This window comes from Meriones unguiculatus, chromosome 10 (genome assembly GCF_030254825.1).
Source record: "Meriones unguiculatus strain TT.TT164.6M chromosome 10, Bangor_MerUng_6.1, whole genome shotgun sequence".
Taxonomy (NCBI): Eukaryota; Metazoa; Chordata; class Mammalia; order Rodentia; family Muridae; genus Meriones; species Meriones unguiculatus.
Genome location: NC_083358.1, coordinates 28524019 through 28531241, shown reverse-complemented (window position 1 = coordinate 28531241; position 7223 = coordinate 28524019). Strand labels below are relative to the sequence as shown.

Here is a 7223-nt window from a genome sequence, read left to right as displayed (position 1 = left end):
ATTTCTCAATTAAAAGATGAACATCATTGTAGCAATGTATCAATAACACAATGAAATTTGTTCATCTACTTATTTTCTTGCATGTTTTTGCTTTTGTTTGTGAGGCTATGGCATCATGTCCAAGGATTTAGGCATGCTAGGTAAGCACTTTCCTCACTGCACTATAATATTTATTAGTTTTACCAAAGAAATTAAGTAAATACATTTGAATGTTGATTTATCTAGCATGGATTAAGAACAATTTTTTTCCCTTCCCATGACCCATAAAATCTAGGAGTCATGCATAAAGGTATAATTTTTTTTTCAATATTCCTAAGCTTATGGCTTATACCTATTGTCAAAACAAAATATTTTTAATCAATTTTAACTTTATATTACCAGATTGAAACTGAGGGAGAACTCTCTTCTTTGTGAAAATTAATTCTTTGTGTTTTTAATAAGTGTATGTTTTCATTTTAAAATAATTTTGATTATATATTATTTATCTTTTGGGAGTTGCATACCATGGTATGTGGAGGCCAGAGGAAAAGTAGTGGATGTTGAGTCTATATTCGACCAGTTGAGTTTTGCAGACCTAACTTAGGTGAGGTTTGGTAGAAAATACTTTTGCCCACTTAGCCATCTCACTGCCTTTACATGCTGAGCGATCTTGTGAACTCTGCCTTTCCTCCCAGAAAATTCTCCCTTGAACTAGAACTTCACTTTAAAAAGGACCATATAATGTTATACAAACGAACATCAACATCTACTTATATCTACAGTGTACAAAATTTTTTTGACAAAAATTTAAAAACATATAGGCCATCCGCTTTCAATGCCTCTGTAAGGTTTTCAAGCATCTATTAGTTTCCTTGTGAAAGTTTTAGCAAACAACATTTCATTCCTAAACATGTCATCAAACCACTGAGATGTGACTGTAAAGAAAAGTCAGAATAAAATAAGAGGTTTGACAACAATAAGGCATTTAGTATTTTAGGTTGGACAAAAAAAAATGGTTAAAGTATTATGCTTGAGTACCTTAGTATTAAGAATAATATTAATAGTGAAGAAAATATTGTATTATTTAAGCAACATGTAAATAATTATATATTCAAGTGTGAGATGATATATTTGTTGAAGCTTGAAGGAAAGCTTGTTTTGTCAATAGCAAAAAAGAGGTAGAGTATGCCCAAGATACTTATTGTAACATATTAACAGTAACTCCAACCCATTGCTTCTTGAAAGGAAGCTTATAGCCGATGCTCTCTAGTCAGTTTAGTTAGGAAACAAAACATTAAAAAAATACTCTTAATAAGACAGACCTTTGAAAATCAGGACAAGCAAATTCACTTTAATCTTGGGGGGTTGCAGTACATTATTCATAAAATTTATTCAATGAAGTCATTACATTAGACTTGAGTTTGGGTTAAATTATTATGTGTTAGAAAAGCAGATTCATGAAGTAATACAAAAACAGTGATGAATGTTTTCTCCTATGAGGAGTGTAAATGGAACTATAGGAGTGTGCATTCAAGTGTGTGTCTAACTTGAAATGAAAGCAGAAGGACTGTTTGTAGAGTTTGAGAGGGCAGGTGTTTGGGAGGGAAAGCCCGACAGACACGTATGAATTAGAAAGAGAACAGTACAATGACATACATGTATAAAATATCATAAGGAAACATTGATTCCCACACTTAATAAAATTTAACGCAAGAAAAAGAAAGCCACACAGACAAATCTATTGTATTTTGTGAGACTCAGTCCAGCAAGGATAGCTTCTTAATCTTCCCTGAAAGGAAGCATTCTACATGTCACATAAAAGCAAATTCTTGTGCTAAAGTTACCCCTCCAACTCCTAACCCCTACTTCTTAAGGGGTTTCAAACAAATATTTGGATTCTAAGAAAATACTTAAGGGAGGGAAGGCAAAGCAAGATCTTCCCCTACAATATACATGCTTAGGAAAGAAGTTTGTACAGGCAACTTGTGACTTAGAAATGAGAAGATTAAGTATTATTTAACAAGTTTGAAAGTCAAATCTTGATGGAGATAACCATGAGCCAGTATATTTATACATGAAATGCATTTTAGTCTATAACAGTAACTCCAGATAAAGACATAAGATGATTTTTATTTCAGTTGGTGAATAAACCTGTGAATAAACTTCTGAGGTCCTCAAAGAAACAAGCCTACAGTAAGGTGTGTGTGTGTGTGTGTGTGTGTGTGTGTGTGTGTGTGTTACTGTTTGTCTGTCTGGGTATGTGTCTGTGTGTATGCATGTATTTCTCTTTATCATCTTTCTGTATGTGTGTGTGTACCCAGAAAAAATATATGCATACTCATATTTCTCTCTTTTTATACTTGTTATATTAAGAACGTGGGTCACAGTATCTTTAAGGCTTGGCAAATTAAAAAATAATTGAAGAAGTATACCATGGAAAACTGAAGACTTGAGAAAGAGTTTGGTTTGAGTCCATGGGCAGTTTTCAGAATGAATTTCAGAAAAGTCTATGCTTTGTGAAGGCCTTCAAGAACTCTGCACTGTGGAGCACAACTTGATTTACTCGAGATTGTTGATGTAAGGACCATTTACAGCAAAGATTTCTGCTTATGAAAACTCATAAAACTGAATAAAATAACTGGATAGCACGATTCAGCATGTTAATGCACAGATTAATCTAGATACACACTGAACCTAAGTATTTTCAAGTGAAAGTAGGGGAGGAGTCATGGTGACCAGCATGCTAAAGGTATCTCTCACTTTAAATGAAGGGGTGTCTATACAAATACTTACTTTCATATAACATTTAATTTTAAAAGAGCCCATGTATTTGAAAAAGAGCAAGCAGGAGTACACGGGAGGAATTTTAGGGAATAAAGGGAAAGGGAGATTGATGTACTCAAAAAGTAAAAGAAATAATTAATAATCATGTCATTTCAAAGACCACTTAGATGTTTTCAAGTTTCACAGAAAAATTCTTAAGTTCAAAGCTAGTTTTCTATAGTACAAAAAATTGTGAAATATGTTTACAATAAAATGGTTAGAGCAATACTATGCTTATACTGAGTTGCATAATCATAGATTATTTGATCCCCAGTGCTGTGGGTCTACCACGGGGGACATGGTTTGAAAGCCTGCCATCAATGAAGCTCAACCTCTTAATTTTCAGCTGTAATTGTAACAATAAAAATAAGATTTTATAAATTTTGTTTTGTGTTTATTTGCTTGTTTGTTTTCTTTGTTGAACTTCACAGCCAGACAGCAGCTTGAAAATTCTATGACTGGAAAGAGGAAATTCTATGACTGAAAATTCTATGACTTGGAAGAGCCCATTTGTACTTCTCAAGACAAAATGAAAAGGAGAAAGAGGCATTAGTCACTTGGACAGACTTTTCTTTGTCTCGAAACAAGATTATTTATTTTGGAACCACCAAGAGTAAGGAAAGCTGCTGAACTGAGGAACAGTGGGAGGGCATCTTACCACAGTGCTAATGAAGGAACCTTAGCTGCTGCGCCACTCCTCTCATGTTCTCACACATTTCCCGTGGTTGAGGTTGCAGAGTCTTGATGGTAGCCTAGTCCAGCAATTAAGATCCAAGAAGAAATACATACCCAAGGCTACACCAGGCAGCAGAGGAGTGAAAACGTCAGTGGTCTGTGCTGATGCTAAGTCAGAAAGGAGACATGAGAAGGTAGAGGAGCCCTTCCTCCTGGAGTCTAGCTGAAGCCTCACATCAGCAAAGTACCAGGAAATCCAGTAATTAATAATGGCCTGTCTCCCTTTGCAGCAGTTTTCTATGGATCTCAACATCAATCTCATTTACAGAGAAAGAACATATATTAAATTCCGGACTCCCTAGTGGCTTATGGCTTTATTTTATCAGATTATAAGTCTATTCAAGACATTTCTGGAGCTAACTCCCTATAATCTCAGTTAACCAAACAGGGAAAGAAAATAAAATGGTTTCTTAATAACCTTTTGAGATGAAACTTGAAAATACTCAAAATGGCAAATAAGGATGCTAAGTCCCTTATTGTGGCCCTTCTTGTAGGTGTTGTTTCCATATAGAATTCAGCCACTTAATGACTTGCTGAGTTTCAGTGAAAATAACCTAAAGTTATGAACAAATTTGAAAACATGATTTTTGTAATGGTCAATAGCATTATGAAAAGAATTTATTTTCATTACTATCATATCAGATGTGCCTGAACATTTTATTTACACAAGTCTTAGCTTTCCTATCACTGCTTAATAAAATCATAAATGTACAGATGTGCTGGTGTGTCTGCAATCCAATCATTCAGAAGACTACTGTAAGTTGTAGGCCTGCATGATCCAAATAGCTAGCTCTAGACTTCTCAGGTCTTCAGAGAGGTCCTGTCACTAATTAGAACTCAACATCACCATTAACATCCATCAGACCTCAACAGGACTCTTTTCAGTTATGTGAGCTAACTTTTGGTTATTGTTCTTAAAGTGTGTAGAATAATAAAACATCAAAGACAGGGAAAACTCAGAATTGCTCTCCACACCTCTAACAACACAGACATCCTAGAAGCATATCTATTTCAGCCATCTGCTACTGGTCAATGGTTTGTTGTGAGCATTCATTGATGATTAATAATAAGTTCCAGAGAGAAATTGCATATAATGTATGATTATAGAAAAAGAGATTGTTTATTTAGATGAGGTAAATTTATTTTTTTTTGAGAATTAATATATGAATTCTGTGTCTATATCATCTCTCTCCCTCCCAGAGTGGATAAATACATTTATTCTTAGTTTATTTTTGTCTACAATCTATTTTGATTATTTTATCCTCCCTCAACTCTTCCCAGATTCTCCCATCCCATACATATCCCATTCTCTCTTCAGCACCTTTTATTTTTCTCCCCCTCAAATTCATAACTTTTTTAAACCAAATATTATACACATCACATATGAATATATAAATTTAGCCTACTGAGTTATTTATTCTTGCTTGTATGTATGTATATATATATATTTTTTTTCCACAAATGACCAGTTTGTATTGAATGACTCATCTGAGGCTCATTTCTAGAGACAAATGATTCTCCCTCTCTCAAAAATTAAAATAAAAATAAAAAATGAAGTTTAAGTAAAAACATTAAATCTTTTCATTTAATTAAGACTGAGGCCATTGGGCTGTGCCATCAAATAGTATTTTATGTTCTTTCTCTTTCTCTCTCTCTCTCTTTATCCCTTTCTCTCCTTCCCTTTCAATACCTCAGGCATGCCATCTATGAAATGATAACACCTGCGGGCCTCACTAGTATCAAGCCTATAAAGACTTAGTGCTTTTAAGCTTCTAAACCTGTTAGGTAAATAAGCCATGGGTCTTTATTTGGAGTCAATTTATTTGGAGATTTTGTCATAGTAAATCAAAGATAAAAGTGCATGTTTGTGTATGCTTCCTTTATAACCTACTAATCCAAATGTCTTCCATTATGTAATTTTAATATAGTGTCTGTCCCAGTAGATTGATTTCAAAATGACAGTTAACTGAACTATGGGTATTATTCAACGAATGTCAGCATTTTTATTAATGTATATTGATATAATTGCAAATAAACCATATTCCAGTATTAAAAAATGAATGCAGAATCAGCCTGTCATATAATTTTCAGATAAAGTCCTGCTATGGGATTGTACTTATCATCCAAAATGAATTCTCATTATCAGCTCAGTTTCAGAGTCTTAAGAAAATCTAGTCTTAACAAGTTGTGACTACCTGACATTAAATAAAGTAGCCGTATCACGGATCCAATTTTCCCTTAAGAGCATGTGTTCAGTGCATTCTGTAATATCAAGTGGTCAGTGCCAAGTCCATTTCATCTCCAAGTCATAAAGTTCAGAAGAGAAATATAAAAATCAATCAAAATGAAAATACAGTGAGAAAGCAGTTGTATACACAGATATATTCTACTTAAGTAGATTCTTTGAACCATGCCAGGGGGAGTAACAAACACTCCAGGGCTTGGTGCCCATGACTGTAGCTTTGAGGTGAATTAAAGGACAATAGCATTTCTACTTTTCCTATCTCTTTTAATATCTACCACCAAAAGTACAAACCAACCAAAATTGTAATAATTCCTAGAAAAACAGAGCTATTCATTTTATCAAAATAAATAAATAAATAAATAAAACACTCTGTATAAATAAATTTTGTTATTTTCAAAAATGGCAGTTAGACTAGAATGGAAAACAAGTACAGATGCATTGTGGGTCAGCAACACTGCTGAATGGCTGCCACAGGATTTCTGTATTGACAGGCATGTTCCTATTAGTTGAGAGGTTATGTTTTTTAGGAAACACTTTCAAATAAATTGGTCCATAATGATAGCACTCAGAGGAAAATAGCTGGTTTTGTAAAGCACTTCTCATCCATTGGGAATTTTTGGAAGGATTAAGTGAATGCGTGTGGAGGTGAAGGTTCTTTCTGTCCCCATCAATAAGGCTTAACTAGCCATTGGCTCTTTTATCTTTACAAGACAAGAGTCAAGAGGAATTGGGGAAGGTGCTTTCTCTGTAGGAAGTACAATCAATGGGGAACCTATTTTCAGCTTTGAGGTTTTTCCCCTATGTATAGTTATTTTGTGGAGCTAGACTTTTTTTCATTCCTCCTCCTATTTTTCCTTTCTCTTCTTTTCCTCCCTTCATTTGTGTTATTTTTTTATTCTCTGTTCCTTCTTCCATTTATTCATCTCTTCTCCTCCACCTCCATGGCAAAATATTTCATTCATTGCTCTTAATAGTTACTTTAATATGCTTCTCAGTTTGTCTTGATTACCTGCTGGAGACTGCTGTAAGTCAGACTCTGCAACTGCACATTCTCAGCAATCCCTGTAGGAGGTAGCGCCTGGTCAGACCGCAGCAAGGCAAACAATAAGCAGGAGATTCCAAGGCAAATGCAGAGTCTGGTTCGCAGCTCAGTGTGCATGTGTGCTGCAAGCTCTCCTGTGATCTGCGTTGTAAAGGGAATGACTATCCGTGTGTGTGGTATGTGTGTGTGTGATGAGAGAGGAGAAAGAGAAAGTGAGTGAATGAGAGAGACATGAAGGACAGGTGGTTGCTATCCACTGCCTTCGCCTTCGTATCCCTTTGATCAGCTGTTCTCTATCATTATCTCTGAATTTCTCCTTCATGTGTGAAATCCCATAGCTCACCATGATTCCTTCTTTGGAAAAGTCATACATATTTACCTGGAAATGCTGCTCAATAA

At 34.8% G+C, this 7223-nt stretch overlaps 1 long non-coding RNA gene across 1 annotated transcript; it reads left to right on the top strand.

The window, feature by feature from the left end:
* The first annotated feature begins 1359 nt into the window (after positions 1–1359).
* On the top strand, positions 1360–5570 carry LOC132657021 (uncharacterized). Its single transcript, XR_009594865.1, has 3 exons — positions 1360–2177; positions 2353–2556; positions 3234–5570. It is a non-coding gene; the product is annotated as an uncharacterized LOC132657021 (long non-coding RNA).
* Positions 5571–7223: the final 1653 nt, after the last annotated feature.